General features: G+C 43.0%; 1 long non-coding RNA gene across 4 annotated transcripts in view; it reads left to right on the forward strand.

Moving 5' to 3' along the window:
• The first annotated feature begins 1 nt into the window (after position 1).
• LOC123410846 overlaps positions 2 to 21275 on the forward strand; it is a 49703-nt gene continuing 28429 nt past the window's right edge. For 2 of the 4 annotated variants that reach the window (XR_006613113.1, XR_006613109.1), the window contains exons 1-2: positions 3 to 45; positions 210 to 309. This is a non-coding gene — a long non-coding RNA (uncharacterized LOC123410846). Of the gene's footprint in view, positions 150 to 209; positions 310 to 21275 lie in introns of all 4 variants that reach the window. The other 2 variants (XR_006613110.1, XR_006613112.1) reach the window with 2 other exon arrangements.

Consider the following 21275-nt stretch of genomic DNA (forward strand, 5'->3'; position numbering starts at 1 on the left):
CTATTCAAAAACCAAAGCTAGCCAGCAAATAGATGGATTTCTCAGGTTTGAACAATGCATGCCAAAGTTTATTTATTTCATGATTTTGTGTTGGTTCAGGAGTCTGGCATCATCTGTGATGGAGCTTTTGAGGGAATCAGGATTTGCACGTATGTCATCTGTCGTCTCGTGCTGTTGGTCTATTAACTGCCAAATCTGAACGTGAGTAGGACCATGGTGTGCTAGCCCAAGAATACTGTGAACGGAGAGATGAACTTCTTGGATCCCTGTATGACCTTGCAAAGCAAATTATAGAAGCAAAAATATCAGGTTTGGTCTAATTCTACGCCACTATTTTCTTAATGTTCTTCTTGTGCTTTTATAATTTGCAAGTTCATCATGTCTCTTAATTTCCTTGAGAACAACCAAAGCTAGCCAGCAAATAGATGGATTCCTAAGGTTTTAAACAATGCATGCCAAAGTTTATTTATTTCATGATTATGTGTTGCTTCAGGAGTCTGCATCATCTGTGATGGAGCTTTTGAGAGAATCAGGATCTGCAAGCATGCCAATGAAATCTAATCTATGGTCTCAGCTGGAAGGCCTCACAGATATGCTACTGGAGGGATATATTGGTCTATTAACTGCCAAATTTGAACATGGGCAGGACCATGGTGTGCTAAATACCTGTTGTAAAGCTGGCTTGACAAAGGCAGGTACTACAGGGCGACGTGTGAAATTGAGATGTTGATTGAACCAAAGGCTTGGGATTGTGTAAGATAACAATCACCTAGAGATAGTATTTTTAGAACCAACCGTGGCTGTCCCTAAGTAGGTTTTGGACTTCTGTAGGAATATAAATAGGACTTGGAGTCGTTGTACAGTATAATCTGATTCGTACACGGACATGCTTGACTGGCAAATTATCTGTAGCACCAACTGTGCCTGCTACTAAGTAGGTTTTGGACCTATGTAGGAATCTAAATAGGATTTGGACTCGTATTGGTCATATGCTTCGTCGCATGCATAGTATGCATGGCCATATTCCAAAAGTGTATCTAAAGTGAACAGCAGCTACGTATTCACGTGCAGGCTATAACTATAAATAATAGCCATCTGTCAACTCGGACATAAATAATAGCCATCTGTCAACTCGGACAAGATCCAGGTCCACGACAGCCTCCCCGTGATCGGCAGGGTACACCCCGACGCTGACTACACTGCCGTGGACTTCCGGCGCGACGCCACGCGTATTTTTTTTACCAGAAAGCATGGTTTTTTTAGAAGGTGTTTTCTGAAATAAAAAATCAAGATTTTATTTAAAAGGAAAACATTTTTTTTGTGATAAATTACATTTTATTTGTAGTTTTTTGCGCTGTTTATTTTTGCTTATACATCCCTCACACACTCAAGGAGACAACAATCTGAAGCCCATATTTGTCGGAAAAAAACTGAATCTCATATTTGTAGAAATAAAATAATAAGAGCATTGCAATTGCTAGTAAACAATATGATAATTTGAACCAATACATAGGACCACCATCAAGCACAGAATATTGTTATAAAAAGTACATGTTTAGATTTCGTTGTAAGCTAGGAACTGAAAGTTATTTACAACTAACTATATGTAATTGACCCAGCTGGTCTATATCCAATGAATTATGAGAAGCCCTTTCATTTGCTAGTTATCTAAAGCTACCACCAGAGATTCCATCCAAAGCTTCTTTTTTCAGAAATAACATGCACATCCTGTTTGAGCAAGTAGAAGTTAGTACGACCAAACAATCAATCTTGAAAAAAGAATTTGTTATTAAAAAATCTTCCAAATCGTACTATTTTTACCAGATTTAAATTGAATTTTCCTGATACAACTGATTAATTCAAGTACACCGGCAGGCATGTTATCTTCACATTCATTGTCCTTGAATGTTAATAGTTGACCCAAAATTAGTTTTCTGAGTTCATATCCATCATGTACAACCATTATTTTTGTAAACGAATGACATCAAAATAAGATGTGTAATTATAATATTAAATGATCTATACGGTCGCGATATTTACCTTTATAAATGGCAAATGTGGTCTTCCATCTTCCCATGTGGACATGAACAGGGGAACAATATAACCAGACAGTTCCCTTATATATATAAGAATACATATGTTAGTAATTTAAATTTAAATTCATTTTCAAAACAACAAATACTCACTATATAGTATTCATCTATTAAAAAATACCTGTTGTAAACTGGAATATCATCTAGGATTTTTTGATGCCATAGGAGAATATTCTCGTTCCATTTAGACGCAGGGCATGTTTTTGACATTGCTTTTGGTAAGTGTTCTGCAATCCATATAATTTTGCACATATTTTGCGAGTGGGTTGCATCTGTAAATTGGATTAATTGGAGTAGGGTCCAAAATATACACTGTTCTGGTATCTTTGTCCAATGTGAATAGAATGAAATCATTGTTGGATTGTACTGGAATATGGATCTGAAATAGGATATATACATTATAGGTGTAATAATAAAAAATGTAATGTGAATAGAACAAAATAATTATTCGATTGTACTGGAATATTGATCTGAGATAGGATACATATATTAGATGTAATAAAATTTATGTCAAAAGTATAAGGAAGTGTTCTCACCGATTTGCAGTTTGAAACATTATTTTTGATACCAGGCCAACTACAAACAGAATTTGCTAGTTGTTCCACATTTAACTTCTTACGAAAATCTGGGTGCCGTCCAAAATCAGTAGTAATCTAGTACACAAAAATAATTGGTTAGAAAGGTGATTAAAAAATTAAGAATATAGAAAAAAGGAAATAATGAATTTAATAACATACCCAAAATTTCATATCAAGATAATGCTTCATTATCAACCGATTAGTTTCTTTTGCCGTTTGGATGTCATCAAACATAATCTTCCGTACAACCAAATTAAAGCAATATTCGTCCATTGGTAAATCACCCTTTATCATTCCTTGTAGTTTTTTGAGAGACAAGCTAATTGGATATGGCTTTGAACTTTGGACCCATACTTTCCTGATGATGGTAGCAATTGAGAAAATATAAGATAATAAACCATTAAGAAAATAAGTTGTTATACAATTGCATTACTAATTTGAAATGACTTACTCTAAAATGTCGGTGTAATTGATTGACGTAATGAAGCTACAGAGTGCACTTGTTAACTCATTCAAACTCATATTTGAAAGAATAGATATCAATGATCTGTATTTCTTTTCAATAGATACTGGGATTTTCGGTTTTGATTCTTTTATATCATCTAGACTTTCCAATATTTGAATATCATCAGCATTTCCCATGGTGTCGTCATCACTTTGTTCAACACTCGTAGTCATATCTGCAGTGTTTGTTTTCCAACATAATAATATGCTGGCTAATTTATACCTAAAAGAAGTAATCATCTCCTGTGCAACACAAAAAAATATTAGTATATGTTAAAAAATAGCATAGTTTTTGTAAAATTAACATACTTCTGATATTGAAGAAAGAAAATATATACCTACGTAATTGTGTAGGGTAGAGAACAACCCGTGAAATATTCCATAAATTTGATCATAAACAAACCACATGAAGAACTATCTTTTTGAATTGGCTTTTGTAATTGTTCTGTGATCTTCCATTCAGTAAGATCAACGTCTTTCCAGTCATCACTTACCAAGTTATGACTTTTAAGGTGGTCCAAATTAAATTGTATTCCTCGTAGCTAAAAAAGAAATAGTTATCAGAAATGATACACATTAGTGAACAATGAATGTATGTCATTTACATATAGTAATTAAATTGGTGTTGTAACTAACCGTAATAGCGAGATCCTCTCGGTCAAACTTCCAACACAATGAGTCCAGTACTTGAATCTCACACTTTTTTTATTCAGAATGGCTAAATACCAATGTGTGTTTTTCGTATTTATTGGAAGTTCAATCTATAATAAAGATAATTAGTTTTTAAAAAAAAATTGAAACCTAGAACATGTAAATTATAGTTATGGATATTACCATGTCATGCTTCATATATTTTTTGACAAGCTATGTCAAAAAGGCACTATCTTGTTGTATGCCATGCTCGCCATCACGTTTAAATAGTGAGGTAACAAAAGGACTCTCAAAATATACAATATTGTCATTCTGGAGATGTATTTGGTCCTTTATACAACATATATATGCATTGATCACCTGTAATGAAGATTCAAAAAATACATTACTAATAGATATTAGGAAATTGAAACATTTTTTGTTTGAGTAAGGGTACTTACATCATCATTGACAAACTCTTTTTCATCTAGCAGACACATTAATTGCTTTTGTAAGACAATACTTCCATCTATCTGAACCAGCAATTGTTTCCCAGGGTTTAATTCTATTGCTATATGAGCACATAGATCATGATCAGTTAATGTATACTCTGCAAAAAACAAATAATTTAAGAATATATATTGGATATGAAAATACACATCATAAGAAAAACAAATACCTTGTGGGAGGTAATAATATGTCTGATCATCTTTGATCTCTTTATTTGAATATGGATCCTTAAAATCATGTAATGGAAAATCAGAAGATAATGTGGGGCTGGATGGTGCTGGATCATATGTCTCATCAACTTTGATCTCTTTATGTAAATTTGGTTCGTTAACATCATGTAATGACAAAACAGGAGATAATGTGGAGCTAGATGGGGCTGGAGTTGATGGTAATTGATCATGATCATGATCATGATCTATCTGAATGTCTGATTCCGGCACAATCGATTCAAAACAATCAGAAAGAGGAGTAGATGTTGACATAGCTGATGATTCCAGAAAACCTGATTCAGTTTTTTTTGCTTTTTTCGTAGGTCGGTTATCAAAATCCTCTGCAATATTAAGTTCACTGTTGTCATCTATTTTCTGCAGTCACAACCAAAATAAATGGCAAACCTTCAACTGTCAGAAACACTGTCGCAGGAATCTGTTTAAACAGAGATAAGATACAAAACGGCAACCACTATCGCAGGAATCAGTTTAAACAAAGGTAAGATACAAAACGGCAACCATGGTGATCATTCCATGAAAATCTCATACATATTCGCTGTACAATAAAAAAATAAAGGCTGAGGTTTAAATTGAGAACCGGGACTAATTGGTTCATAATTTATGCATGTCCCCAACATGAATATGGCGGCCTTTAACATAAGATTCCCGATGATACTGACTTTTTTCATCTGAATAATGATTTACAACCTAATATTTTACACACTGCACAAAGCACTCACTTCCGAAACAGAACATAAGATTGGACATACTTACAGTAAGCATTCCACACCATGCACATATAACAGAAGCCATTATGTACACAGAAGGAAAAGCGAGAGAAAGATAAGCTACTTGGTCTCCCATACCCTGATGTTACCATCTATGAATAGTGTCTCAGACATTACATACCTTTGGTGTACCCATCGTTGGCGATATTAGATGGCTCGAAGGATATTTTCTACCTCCGGCGAAGATTCTTGTACCTCCGGCGTACATTCTTCTACCTCCGGCGAACTTGTCGCTTCTGCCTCCATCAAACTTGAAGGCCGCCACTAGTAGAAAACAGGCCTTTGGCCTGGACCATTTAGTCTCGGAGTGCCTCTGGGCCGGGACTAAAGGCCCGGCCACGTCCCCCAATTCTCAATGCCTCCCTCGAGGCTTTAGTCCCGGGCCGTAAGGAGCCTTTAGTCCCGGTTCGTGTCCCAAACCGGGACTAAAGGGCTACGCGGCGGGCAGTGGTGGTGGCAACCGTTCGTATCCCCCTTTAGTCTCGGTTGGTGGCTCAACCCGGGACTAAAGGCCTAACACGTGGCATGCCGTGGTTGTGGCGGCGGTTGGTATACCTCTTTAATCCCGGTTGGTGGCTCAACCCGGGACTAAAGGACTAACACGTGGTCTGTCGTAGTGGGGCGACCGTTGGCATACCTCTTTACTCCCGGTTGGTGGTTGAACCCGGGACTAAAAGCCTAACACGTGGCCTGCCGTAGTGGTGGCAACCGTTTGGTATACCTCTTTAGTCCCGGTTGGTGGCTCAACCCGGGATTAATGGCCCAAACGGTTTGCATCCCGCGTCGTTCCGGGCGATGAAAAGCACGAACCGAAGCGTACAGTCGCCATTTCTCTGTTCTTCTTCTCTCTCGCGTCGCCCTCTCTGTTATTCTTCTCTCTCGCGTCGCCCTCTCTGTTCTTCTCCTCTCTTCTTCCCTTCTCTTCTTCCACCATGCCAACTATCTTTCGTGAGGTGGTCGCGCATGGCGCGACGAAGCTCCGTGTCGTGTACACGAACCTGAGCACGGAGGTGCCGTATTTCCTTCAACAGTTGAAGGAACGATGGTTTAACCACGCACCGGATCATGAGAAGTTCTTCGGGCTTGATATGGAGTACACGGCCGATCAACATGGTGTTGCCGTCATCCAAATATGCTTCGCAAGCCATGTCTTGATCTTCCAATGGGCGAAGTAAGTTTTGAGGCTTTCTTTGATCCAAGATAATCCCTCCCCTAGGGTCACTACTCCCGCGTTCACATGGATTTTGTGTATTTGTGTATCTGATTAAGTAGCGTAGTAGATTTTGTGTATTTGTATATTTGATTTAGTAGTGTAGTATGTGTGGAATACATTTGATTTAGTAGTGTAGTACATTTGATTTAGTAGTGTAGTACATTTGATTTTGTGTATTTGTACATTTAATTTAGTAGTGTAGTACATTTGATTTAGTAGTGTAGTATGTGTGGAGTACATTTGATTTATTTGTGTTCATTTATAATTCACATTGGATAGAATTTTGTCAATCCGATAAGACTTAGTTTGTAGTTTGGATTTACTAGTTAACAAGCTTTCTTTTGTTTGCATATTATGCATAATGTCCATAATCTATCATAGTGAATTCCACGTATAAGTTTATTTGTTTCTATCATAGTTGGTTCCCTTCAAATAGTTGTAGTGAAACATGTTTCCTTATTGCAGCAGTAGGTTCATAATCTATCTCTAGGTTCCATTGCATATGTGCTATATGAATCCTAAAGATAAGTTTCTCTTTAGTTGTAGTGAAACATGTTTCCTTATTGCAGCAGTATGTAACAATTTGTCCATTTTAATTTGTTTCTGTTGCAGGAGTTGACAAGCATTGTCCAGGACTCATGGAGTTCCTTCGCAGCGGCGTCACTTTTGCTTCCGTTGACATAAGGAACGACAAGCTGAAGATGAGGCACAGCTTCGGTATTGACATACCAGCTGGTTGCCTCGTTGATATCCAAACGATATTCAAGGTTCAACATGACAGGACTTCGATGGCTCGTATGGCAGTTGCCTTGATCGACGATTCATATGCTGATATGAAGACCAGTTTCCCAAGGTCTCAGCACAGAGTTGGGAGAAGCGCCCACTTGATGATATCAACATTGAGTATGCAGCAAAAGATGCATATGTTTCATACGAGTTGTACCGCAAGATTCGAGTCGTCCACTATGGCCAGCCTCACCTATATCCCCTCGAGGAAGGTGGACATTCTGATTCAGATGATTCAGACGAGTAGTGTACTTAACGTCGAACACTTGTATATATATCTATTGTAGCTATTATTATGTACTGTTTGGACTAGTATCATGTACTTCTTGGACCAATTTATATATGTCTAGTTTCTGTTTGTGCCATTATAGTTTCCAAATTTGAATGGTTTAGCCCTTTCTAACTTCATTTGCTACTTTTGAATGGTTTAGCCCTTTCTAACTTCATGGTATCATGCATTTCGACCACATATATATACAAAAAGTCTTCAGTTCAAATAAGTTCAAAAAATGAAATCCCTTTTGTAACAGATCTGTTTTTGATTAAAACAATCACTTCTCCTTCTTCTCCTTGTGCTAGATATTGGTTATGCACTAGGGGAAGTAGGAGTAGCGACCATCATCGACGGTTGGAAAATGAGGTGAGCTAGTGTCCACCATATATGAGAGAAGAAGAAATCCCTTTGTGATGTGCCTTTGAATGGTGCATTTTGAACACAAAAAAAAGTATGGAGTTCAAATAAGTAAAAAAAATAAAATCCCTTTGTAAGAGATGAGTTCTCGTTCGAAACCCTGCTACTTCGAGAGAGATTGTCAGTTTTCTACACGAAGTGCATCCAGTTTTTGTCGTAGCCCTCTCAACATTTTAACACATGCTATGTGGGTGAAATGATGATAGCATGCCAACTTTCAACATTTTCAGAGTTCATTTGTAGTGCTTTTCAATTTCAGGGTCAACTAGCTCAAAAAAAAAAGTAAATGCAAGAAATATACCAAATGAAGTCACAAATTGTTGAAATTTTGTGATGTGCCTTTGAATGGTGCATTTTGAACACACAAAAAGTAGGAGTTCAAATAAGTTTAAAAAAATGAAATCCCTTTGTAAGAGATGAGTTCTCGTTCGAAACCCTGCTACTTCGAGAGAGATTGTCAGTTTTGTACACGAACTGCATCCAGTCTTTGTCGTAGCCCTCTCAACTTTTTAACACATGCTATGTGGGTGAAATGATGATAGCATGCCAACTTTCAACATTTCCAGAGTTCATTTGTAGTGCTTTTCAATTTCAGGGTCAACTAGCTCAAAAAAAAAGTAAATGCAAGAAATATACCAAATTAAGTCAGAAATTGTTGAAATTTTGTGATGTGCCTTTGAATGGTGCATTTTGAACACATAAAAAGTATGGAGTTCAAATAAGTTTAAAAAAATGAAATCCCTTTGTAAGAGATGAGTTCTCGTTCGAAACCCTGCTACTTCGAGAGAGATTGTCAGTTTTGTGCACGAACTGCATCCAGTCTTTGTCGTAGCCCTCTCAACTTTTTAACACATGCTATTTGGGTGAAATGATGATAGCATGCCAACTTTCAAGATTTCCAGAGTTCATTTGTAGTGCTTTTCAATTTCAGGGTCAACTAGCTCAAAAAAATAAGTAAATGCACGAAATATACCAAATTAAGTCTGAAATTGTTGAAATTTTGTGATGTGCCTTTGAATGGTGCATTTTGAACACACAAAAAGTATGGAGTTCAAATAAGTTTAAAAAAAATGAAATCCCGTTGTAAGAGATGAGTTCTCGTTCGAAACCCTGCTACTTCGAGAGAGATTGTCAGTTTTGTACACGAACTGCATCCAGTCTTTGTCGTAGCCCTCTCAACTTTTTAACACATGCTATGTGGGTGAAATGATGATAGCATGCCAACTTTTAAGATTTCCAGAGTTCATTTGTAGTGTTTTTCAATTTCAGGGTCAACTAGCTCAAAAAAATAAGTAAATGCACGAAATATAACAAATGAAGTCAGAAATTGTTGACATTTTGTGATGTTCCTTTGAATGGTGCATTTTGAACACACAAAAAGTATGGAGTTCAAATAAGTTTAAAAAAAATGAAATCCCTTTGTAAGAGATGAGCTCTCATTCGAAACCCTGCTACTTCGAGAGAGATTGTCAGTTTTGTCCACGAACTGCATCGACGACGCCGTCAGGCTGCCCGACGTCCTGCTCGCCGCCGTCGCTGTCGTCCTCCTCGCCGCCGCCGTCCTCCTCGCCGCGCGCCGCCGTCCTCCTCGCCGCGCGCCGTCAACACCTCCGGTCGGTAAGCCCCGCCCCCTCCTCCCCAACGCTCCGGCCAGTAGAAGAAAGGAAGAAAAAGGAGAAGAAAAGAAGAAAAAGGAGAAGAAAGGAAGAAAAAGGAGAAGAAAAGAAGAAAAAGGAGAAGAAAGGAAGAAAAAGGAGAAGAAAAGAAGAAAAAGGAGAAGAAAATAAGAAAAATAAAAAGATTTTTTTGTGATTTAATTCCTATTGTTATTAGGTTTGTGCTAGATTATTAGGGTTAGTAATATTTAGAATTAGGTTAGGGTTACAAGAAGAAGAAATATGAACAAAAATAAGAAAATAAGATAGTGTATATGAACAAAAATATGTATAGTGTCATTTAATTTTGCTATTGTATAGTGTATATTCTTAATTTTGCTATTGTGTAGTGTATATGCTTAAGTGTTAATAGTGTTTCTTAGATTATTGCTTAATTTTGCTATTGTATATGCTTAACTGTTAATAGTTTAATTTTGCTATTGTATATGATTAAGTGTTAATAGTTTATTTTTAGCAAGAAAATTAATAGAACTAGTTTATTTTTTAAGTTCATTTTACGATGCCTATCCCGCATCCTCGTCGTCGACTTGGCGGAGGACACCTGCTTGATCAGAGGGGTCCTGTCCGGGACTGGTCTCCGCCCGGCTGGTATTGGGATGTGCTACCTTCCGGGGGGCGTAGGTTGGTGAGGAGCCAGCCCATCGTTGACCCGATCCTTGTTTCGTGGCGGTCGCGTGGGCCAGTGAGGGTGCCGAGGCTTCCGGACACCGCGGAGGTGGTACGTCACCGTGTCAGCGAGGAGGATGAGCACGTCCGTCGCTACATGGATGCGTTGGAGGGCAGGTTCAAGCATACCTGGCAGGTTCTTCGGGGATCTCACTTGAGCTATGATCCTGTGATGGTTCCTTCTCTTTGGGTGTCCACGGCCCGCGCCGATACGTGTCGGGCGCTACGGTTCTAGATGTATCAGTGATGCTATATGTATGATAGTATTCGAGGAGTATTAATGATAATATTCGACGATGTACGGACAAAAGTGATGATGTATTAGCTTATAATTGAATGCATGCTAATTTGAATAGTACTTTATTTTACGATTTGGTTTTGCTTATTGAATGCTCAAATTGGAAAAGTACTCCTACTTTGAATACTATGCAGAAATCTAGGAGTCCCGGGTGGAGCCACGACCCGGGACTTAAGTTGTTTTGGAACGGAGTTCCTGATAGAATAATTCTTTTTTGGTACAAAGGATAAGAGAATCCGTTTTTTGCAGAACTATGGATCCACATATCAGGAACCTCGAAGAGCAAGAACTTCTCAAAGATATAATGAAAGACGGCCCCGACGTTGAACCAGCTGAATCTCCGTCGTCATATCTAAACCAGGACATTGGAATAGAGGTCGAGCGACACGAAGATGAAGCCGATGGGGCAGGAGATAGGTCCAATGACGGAGAAGGTGATAGCTCCACTGATGGAGAAGCCGGTGAAGAAATAATAAAATCCGGTAAGGTATACATATGAAGTTCGACAATCACTTGTAATATGTGAAAAATATTGGAGATAGCTCTATATTGTATACATATACATTTATTTGACGAATGTTTCTCCCTCTTAGGCCTCCACATCGAGCAAAACTAGGAAACGAGGCCTGACTAGAAAGTTGGATGCACGGACGCATTACACCTTTGAGGTGATATTTCCTACGGGCGAACCCAAGCTTCCAATGCTGCTGACACATTCAAGAAGCAATGCGGAGTTCTCGTTAGGGATCACGTCCCGATCAGCGTTCGGGAGTGGAACAAGCGCAAAGGGGCAGCCGATAGTGACTATGTCGCCGAAAGGTACAAAGATAATCTTTGGAATGATCTCATGTCACATTTCATCCTGCCAGAATGTGAGAATGAAGACGCCGCAGACAAACTGAGGGCCAAAGTCAAGCAGTGGACTCTGAAGAAGATGGCCGAACTGTTCCGTAGCTGGAAGAAGAAGCTATGGAAAAACTATCTGAAGACAAAGAAAGTGCTAGTATTCGAGGGGTATCTAGCCAAGCAGGCGAATCACTGGAAGGCATTTCAAGAGTACAAGGAGTCAGAAGATGCCCAGGCATTATCAGAAAAGAACAAGATAAATGCCGACAAGAAGAAATATCACCACAAGCTGGGGCCAGGGGGCTATGAGACTGCCATCCCAAAGTGGGATAAGAAAGAGCAAGATCTGATAGATAAAGGCATCGTACCAGAACCACTCCGTGATGAGTGGGAATTGAGAGCAATAAATTGGTTCCTTGCGCATGGTGGGTCGTACGACGAAAAAACAGGGGACCTCATCTGCAATGACGGTCTTAGGATACCCAGGGAGAATTGGAAAAGGATAGTGAAAGAAATTAAGGAGGGAAAAACAAAGTTCACTGCAGATAGAGATAAAGATTTTCTCACACTGGTCCTCGTCAATGATGAACATGGAGGACGAACGCGAGGCTTCGGTCCTTCTTACCCGTGGTGGCTTGGGTTTGCCAGAGACCAAGATACTTATAGAAGCCGTGAGAGAGCAAAGAAGCGGCAACAGGATGAGGAGAATGACATGTTCCACAAGTTGCTTGCCAGGATTAACGAGCAACAGAAGCAGATTTATGAGCTTAGAGGAGTACCGCGCCAGGAAGATCCTGCACTTGATATTACCGGCGCCCATCTAAGCGGAAAAGCAGCGTGGATGAATCTGAGGCCCCGCCCGACGATGCACGAAGAATGATAGAGGGTGGTCCCGGCTACCCCGTGGATGGAATCAAGGAGTCAACATCATGTGAACTCCATCAGAAATTCAAGAACATATCCATGAAGGTGGCCGTCGGACAAGGTTTACCTTCTGGCCCTGATGCACGCTGGCATGGCCGTGAGATCCCAGCTGGCTTTGCTAAAGTCGGGGTGGATGAAATCATGACGGGGTTTAATGATATGGAGCTCGACATAGCTGGACCCGAAGATGAGAGGACACTCGGAGAAGTACTGGGTGGAGTCATCCTATGGGACAAGAACTACATCAAGCTTCCAGGCTCGGCCCCAAGGACAACACCGCCTCCGAGTCGTCGCAGGTCACCTACACCTCCATTACCTCCAAGCCCTCCACATGACGTCGGCCAGCACAACACGAGTCCATCTCGATCACCGCCGCCGGACTTGGGTCGTCCGTCTCCGCCGCCGCCCGCACAGGATACTAAGCGGAAGCGTGCTAGCAAGAACGCTTCATCGATGATTTCTAAGCGACGGATCTCCCCAAAGCGCAAACTGTCGCCCCTCCCAAAGGTACCTCATGCTAATCTTCCTATCAGACCTTATGATCGTACCCCCGAGGAAAACGCCAGGATAGCAAAGGAACAACATGATGCGCAGATGAAAAAGAAGGAACCCGAGCCCCGCCGGAATACACCGAGAAGCAAATAGCATGGGCAAAAGACTTCATAACCCTTCCATCACAGTATGACTTACACTATAAGCCTGATGACTATACACGCACATTGCAGAAGGAAGTGAAAAAGAGCAGCTCACGTGCAAGTGCAAGTGGGAGCAAATCAAGTTCAACTACAAGCAAGAAAAAATCAGACGTTCCTCAGCTTGGACAACAGGCCAAACAGTCGATCCCACCCCTCAAGGTGTTAACCGAGAATGTTCCCCCTCCGGTGCAGGGGCAAGCTTTTGAAAGAGCAAAGGAGTTGGCGGCTTAATGTGGTATCTCGGTTGAAGATTTGCTGGCTTCCCAAGACGACAGGATACCCAAGGCTGTGGTAGCCCCTAAGCCACAGTTTGTCATGGGAGAGCCTTTGGTCAGCAAAGATGATCTCCCAACAAATATGCGTTACTTGCATAAATGGTACTTAAGTGAATCAAAGAATGGGAGAACGATGATCGTGCTGAGTGTTCCACGGGAGTACTACGGCCGCTCCGAAGAAATCCATATCGACTTTGATGAACTCTTCTAGATGTACAATGGCGACGCCCTCGACAAATCGCTTATGAGTTACTATTGTCTGTAAGTTTTTCAATTCGTTGTCTACATATAACTTGTTTAGTTATTTCAATTCATTGTCTATATATAACTTGTACTCTATTATGCAGAATGAAGATTCTGGATTATAAAAGTAAGAGCATCCTAAATATTGGGTTTATTGACCCAGATAAAATACATGTAGCGACGCTAACTGACAAACCCAAGGAGACGGAGGAAAACCTTCTAAGGTTTCTAATAGATCAAAATTTCTGTAACCACATACTGTTTCCATACAACTTCAGGTGAGGGTCTTTACCTTTGTTGTGTCCATTCACTTATAAGTGTAATTGATAAGTTACTGACATATATATATATATATATATATATATATATATATATATATATATATATATATATATATATATATATATATATATATATATATATATATATATATATATATATAGACACACACACACACACACATGTGCAGCTTCCATTGGATTCTATTAGACATTCAAATTGATAAGGGAAGAGTTGATGCCTTCGACCCATTATCGAGACCCTTGGAATAGTTCCAAAGCCTGCAGGACATGCTCCAAGGGTAATTTTAATCATTCTTGCGCTCTATCGATCTCTTTCGATGATTTTCTGATATATCAATTGATGAAAAACTTAGCAAATCATTATCCTTGTCGGGCAGGGTTTGGAAGCGGTTCAAGTGCGTGACTCCCGGTAACTTTCCTGAGAAGCTGACCTTTAGAGCGGCTGAGGTAAGTAGTAGTATGATATATTTCTATTAATTTTTAATACATTTATGATGCTAGATTATTATTTTGATTATATATATTTTATTCTCGTAAAATACGACCAGCAGCCACGGGGAACGCATCTATGCGGATACTATGTTTCCGAGACCATTCGCACGTTTACCTCTGAGTTCAAGGATCACAGATTCAACGTAAGCAATGAACATTCACACCTCTATTTTACCCGCCATTCTTTGTTATCATGATTGATATTCATATTCATCTCCTCTTCTTATATAGCACACGGCCATGAGGACGAAGGTCCTACCAGAGCAACGCGCGATTGCTGTTGCAGAGGAGTTTGCGGGATTTCTGAGGACGGAAGTTATAGAGCTCAAAGGACGATTTAGTGTAGCTAAGGGCCATTACTGATGTTCGTCCATGTAATCGAATAGACGGGCTCTAGTCCCGATAATTCAAATCTCCATATAATTGTATATATATGCTCGCTTGTAAGATAAGTTAATCTTATATATATATATATATATATATATATATATATGCATAATTATTTCTATTTAAATTATATAAAAACTAATTCCCGAACACCAAACGAGGCATCACGTTAATCTGCCGAACACCTAAGCCCTAAAACCCTAAAACCCAAAAATAATTTCATTCAAAAAAATAACCCAAAAACCAGCAAAATCAGAAAATCTTTAGTCCCGGTCCGTGTAACGAACCGGGACTAAAGGGCCTGCCCCTGGGGCGCTACGAGGCGCCCACGTGGAGCACCTTTAGTCCCGGCTTGTAAGAGGGCCGGGACGAAAGGTTAGGCCTTTAATCCCGCCCCTTTAGTCCTGGTTGATGAACCGGGACTAAAGCCCCTTACGGGACGGGGCTAAAGGCCCCGTCCTCACTAGTGCTCCTTACCCGCGTGGAACGCAACACGGGACGGCTCTAAATCCTGCAACTCACCCCGGCGTGGCCGGTGTGCCTCGCTGTGCACGGTGGCGAGGACGCGTGGCGGTGGCACGCACGGTACAACCATGTCAACTTCCGGGCTCTACGTCAACTTGCCCGGGATGGCATGGTGCACGGCTTGCCGATGGTAGATGAAGCCGATCGGGTATGCGAGGCCTGCCTTCCCGGCAAGCATCGACACACGCCCTTCCCCGACAAGGCTCTCAACCGAGCCACGACGCCGCTGAGTTGGTCCACGCCGACCTATGCGGACCATTCAACCCACCCACGCCAGGGGGAAATGATATTTCCTCCTGCTGGTCGACGACCACAGCAGACACATGTGGCTGGTGCTGCTCGCCACCAAAGATGAGGCGCAGGCGGCGCTGAAGCGGTTCCACGCCACGACGGAGCACGAGTCCGGGCACAAGCTCAAGGTGTTGCGCATTGATCGGGGGGTGAGTTCACCTCCCACAGCCTCGGCGAGTATTTCGCTGACAAGGGGATGAAATGACAGCTCACCGCGTCGTACACGCCTCAGCTGAATGGCGTGGTGGAACAGCGGAACCAAACGATCGTCGGCATGGCACGCAGCTTCCTGAAGTCCAAGGGCATGCCGGGGCGGTTTTGGGGCGAGGCTGTGACGACGACTGTGTATCTCCTCAACAGATCCACGACAAAGAGCGTTGAGAAGATGACACCGCATGAGGCGTGGTGTGGGCGTCGTCCAAGTGTTCACCACTTGCGCACATTCGGGTGCATTGTGCATGTCAAGGTAACTAACCCAAGTCTGAAGAAACTTGATGACAGGAGCCAGCCCATGGTATTTCTCGAGTATGAGCCTGGCACGACCGCGTACCGTGTGCTGCATCCCTCGACGAACCGTGTACACGTCTCCAGGGACGTGGTTTTCGACGAGGATGGCTCCTGGGAGGCTGGGACTGGTGCGCTATGGCCGATGGAGGGAACCAGGCACAAGCGCTGGACACCTTCACGGTCGAGCTCGAGCACGGCCTGCGGGCTGACATACGCGACGCCCAAGACGATGCATCGACCACGACCTCGCCGCCTCCCTCGCCTCACACACCCGACGCCGGAGGGTGCTCTCCGGCCACTCCCACGCCCGACGCCAGAGGGGACTCTCCGGCCACTCCCACGCCCTACGCCGGAGGGGCTTCCCCTGCTACTCTCACGACACAGGAGCCCATGACGTCGATCTCAGCGGCGTCCGGCGTCGAGTTCGCGTCCCTGCCAATGGACGCATCTGAGCCGTCCCCTGGAGCGGAGGCACCAAGGCGGTACCGGACGCTAGACAATCTCTCGGAGACCACGAGTGAGGTCGAGGTGGAGTACAACCCACTTTGCTTGCTTGCAGGAGAGGAGTCGGCTTCTTTCCTCGAAGCCGAGAAGGAAAAGGGTTGGCGGAACGCCATGGTCGAGGAGATGCGGAACATCATCGACAACACCACGTGGGAGCTCACCGACCTCCCGCCTGGCCATCGCGCGATAGGCCTTAAATGGGTGTACAAGCTGAAGAAGGACGCCCATGGGGCGGTGGTGAAGCGCAAGGCAAGGCTGGTGGCTAAGGGGTACGTCCAAGTCCAGGGAGTGCACTTCGAAGATGTGTTCGCATTGGTGGCGCGGATGGACTCGATGCGCGTCCTGATCGGCCTCGCCGTGCACCACGCCTGACCGGTTCACCGCATGGACATCAAGTCCGCGTTTCTGAACGCCGACCTACAGGAAGAGGTCTACGTCGTCCAGCCACTAGGGTACACTGTGCCCGACAAGGAGGAGAAGGTGTTGCGCCTCCGAAAGGCGTTGTACGGGCTTCGACAAGCACCGACGGATCACACTGTGCCAGGCTGCCTACGCCAAGAAGTTGCTGGAGCGAGCTCGAATGGACGACTGCTACCCCGGGAACGTGCCAATGGAGGCGCGAGTGAAGTTGAGCCGGGACAGCAAGGACAAGCCGGCGGATAATACCCTCTACCGGAGCATTATCGGGGGTTTGTCGTACCTTGCATACGAGGCCTGATATCTCTTTTGCCGTCGGCTACTTGAGCCGGTTCATGGAGGCACCGGCCTCAGATCACTTCACGGCGGTGAAGCGACTACTGAAGTACATCGCCGACACGCTGGACCACAGCTGCGCCTACGTACACGAGAAGGGCAAGCCAAGCTCACTGGGTACAGTGACTCGGACCACGTCGGCGACATAGACGAAAAGAGGAGCACGACGGGAGTGCTCTTCTTCCTTGGGGCGTGTGGTGGCTATCTCCTCATGTGAGGCCGACTACATGGCCTCCACTACTGCTGCTTGCCAGGGCATTTGGCTAGCTTGGCTGGTCGGAGAGATTCTCAACAAGAAGATCAAACAGCCGAAGCTACTGGTCGACAATAAGTCGGACATCTCCTTGTCGAAGAACCCCATCTTCCATGATCGAAGCAAACACATCGACTTGCGGTATCACTTCATCTGCGAGTGCGTGGAGGAGGGGCGCATCTACATCGACTACATCAACACCTCCAACCAACTCGCTGACATTCTCACGAAGGCGCTCGGACAGATCCAGTTCCTGGAGCTGAGGGGGAAGATCGACATGTCAAATAATTAATCAGGAGGCGACAAGATCAGGGGGGTGATGTGTTAGCTAACCTAGTCGTCAAGAATAAACGTTAGCTAGTTAGTTTTGTTTCAGCTTAGTTGGGTCGCGGTTTGTGCGTGCCTTTGCATGTAGGCTGCATGGGCCTGTAGCACGATGTGACCACGTCACCTTAGGGCCATGCGTTTCACTCGGGTGGTTTGCATGATACGGTCTCATGGGATGGCGCGAGTCGTCAGGATTATGGCGCGAGTCGTCAGGATTATGGCGCGATGGTAGGAAACTACCAGCCACTCCGTTTCCCTTATGTACTGAATATAAATAGTGGAAGAAAAAACGAGAAAAGTTGCTCACTTGAACGCATGCAAATCCTCTGTCGCTCTCTCTGTGATCCAGCAGTTAGCGTTGTAATTCCCCGACAAATTGAAATCATGCACAAATTCCCACACTCAACATAATATCCGGTCTAGATGCACAAAGGTAAAGCAGAGAGCCGATCACAGAGCGATACACCTTTTGACCCACATATTTACCATTGGGATCGAGGTCAAGATGGCAGTTGAGAGGCATGGGAGTGTTGGCCTTGGCTGGTTTGAGATCATCCATCTTGAACCTTTTGAGCATGTCTTAAGTGTATTTGTCTTGATTGATGAAGGTTCCTTGACTTTGTTGCTTGACTTCGAATCTAAGGAAAAACTTTAACTCTCCCATCATATACATCTCAAACTCTTTAATCATTAGAGCAGCAAATTCTTCATTAAAAGCTTTGTTAGGAGAACCAAAGATAATATCATCAACATATAGTTGGCATATGAACAAGCTCCCCTTGACCTTCTTAGGAAAAAGAGTGGGGTCAATTTTCCCAACTTCAAAACCACGGTCATGTAACATCTCGGTAAGGTGCTCATACCACACACGTGGGGCTTGTTTAAGGCCATAGAGTGCCTTATCGAGAACATACACATGATTAGGGAACTTGGGATCCTCGAACCCTAGGGGTTGCTTGACATAAACCAACTCCTTAAGGGGACCATTAAGAAATGCACTCTTCACATCCATTTTGTATAGTTTGAAGTTATGATGAGAAGCAAATGCAAGCAACATGTGAATAGATTCAAGGCGAGCGACAAGAGCAAAGGTTTCACCGTAGTCGATACCCTCGACTTGGGAATAGCCTTGTGCTACCAATCTTGCATTGTTACGAGTGACGACACATTACCATCTTGCTTGTTCTTAAATATCCACTTTGTCCCAATGACATTGTGGTTCTCCTTTGGTCTTGGCACGAGTCGCCACACTTTGTTGCGCTCGAAGTTTTTGAGTTCTTAATGCATGGCTTCAACCCAATCCATGTCTTCGAGAGCCTCTTGTACCTTATACTTGTAGGCAGTAGTATTTCACCATCTTCATTTGTCTCCTCGGTTCCATTTCCAATGCGTAGTAAGTATTCTGTGAACCACTTGTCGTTTTGAGCACTCATGTTGTGCACAAGCTTCAAGTGACGCATTGAATTCCAAACCTGGGACCTTCGAAGTGATGCATCTACTATTTGTGCTCTTGTTCCCTTTCGCACAACAGGCAACACTTGCCTAAAATCCCCTCCAAATACGATTGTTTTTCCAACGAACGGAAGTTCTGGTCTGTCCATTATGTCCCGCATGCTTTTGTCCAGGGCCTCCACCGTTTGCCTCTTGGTCATAGATGCTTCATCCCAGATTATTAGCGATGCTGCTTTGAGTAGCTTGGCTGTCCCACTCTGTTTTGTGAATCCACAAATATCCCCATCATCTATTTTGAGTGGAATCTTGAACCTTGAGTGTGCGGTCCTCCCTCCGGGCATTATTGAAGCAGCAACGCCGGAAGTGGCTGTCGCCACAACAATATTGCCTTGCCCGCGTATTGTGGCCAAGAGCGCCCTATAAAGAAATGTTTTTCCCGTGCCTCCAGGTCCATCAACAAAGAATATTCCTCCTCTTTGGTGGTCAATTGCTGCTAGGATTTCATCGTAGGCCTCCCTCTACTCGTTGTTTAGGTTCTTATGCAAAGATGTGTCCTCATGGTCCACCTTGATGGAGGTCTCCTCCATGATCTCCCTTGGTATGTCATCTGTCGTCTCGTGCTGTTGGTCTATCTCCGGAAGAGGATATGATTCTATGTCTTTTCCCATTGAGTGCAACATGTCTCTGATGTTTTTCAAAACCATTTGTTCGACGGTGTGTTTGCATTTGCAATTTCTACTATAGTCCTCTGACATTGCCTCAAGGTGTTTGTTCCGGAGGCTACGTACGTCGCTGGGCTCGCAAAAAACCAAGATTGTTGCGAATAGTCTTCGTAGCGATGATGGCATTTGAAACAATTCTGCTTCTGTCATGTAGTCATCCAATGTGCTATCTGCCTCAATGAGACCTCTTTTTTCTGCTGCTTCTCGAAAGGTTGGCATTACTTGTCCATTTACTGTTTGTAGGTCTTCGAAGCTTGTGGCCCCTGTCACGTGGTTTAGGAGGACTCGAAGATAGTATCGTTCTCCTTCAGCCGGGTGTGCCGATACTATCCTGCCGACCTCGAATACAGTGACTCGCTTCCTCTGTTTCCAAAACTTCCCTTGACTTTGCCAAGTATAATGTTCTGGAAACTCTCTATATAGTATGCCTCGTGCTTTCTCATATAAGCTGTTTGCTTCAAAGTATGCAGTCAACATTGATCTTTCCGTGCCTTCACGGTCGATAACATTCTGTATTTTTTCCATGCTATGATATGAAACCATGTGCATGTTTGGGAGATGTAGCTGAAGTTGCAGGACTTGTGGGTGCATTTTGCTTAGTTCGAAGCCATATATTCTCCACAATGCTTCAGGAGGTGTCACTCACCGTGCGTCTCTGTATTGCTTAATCTCATCGATTTCGACTTCGTTTGTATTGTCAGTTATAGATACAGAAGCTCGGTCATGACCCTTGTAGATGTACTTGAAGAGGTACTTAACGGCTTTAATTCTTGAGCATATCTCAACATTTATGTGACAGTTGAACATCCTTAAAAGATAGGGATTGTAAGGAACCACCCACCTGTTATCCAGTGGGCATTTTCGGACCATTACAGACCTCCCGTCATTGCGTCTCCTATATATTGGGTAGGAGTCCTTGCCTTGAATTGTGGTTTCGTTGAATTACCTTGGATAATTGTTCTTGCATGATGGACGATTTTTTGTGCATGGACAAAGTTTATTCAATGCACCATAAGGACCATGCATCATATGTTTGATCACCATTTTGTATAGCTCTAGGTACTTGTGCTTGTTAGGGAGCTCGGCAGAGATGATTCTGTCATACTGCTCCGGACATGTGTATTTGTATTTTCCA

The sequence above is a fragment of the Hordeum vulgare genome, chromosome 7H (assembly GCF_904849725.1).
Source record: "Hordeum vulgare subsp. vulgare chromosome 7H, MorexV3_pseudomolecules_assembly, whole genome shotgun sequence".
Classification (NCBI taxonomy): domain Eukaryota; kingdom Viridiplantae; phylum Streptophyta; class Magnoliopsida; order Poales; family Poaceae; genus Hordeum; species Hordeum vulgare.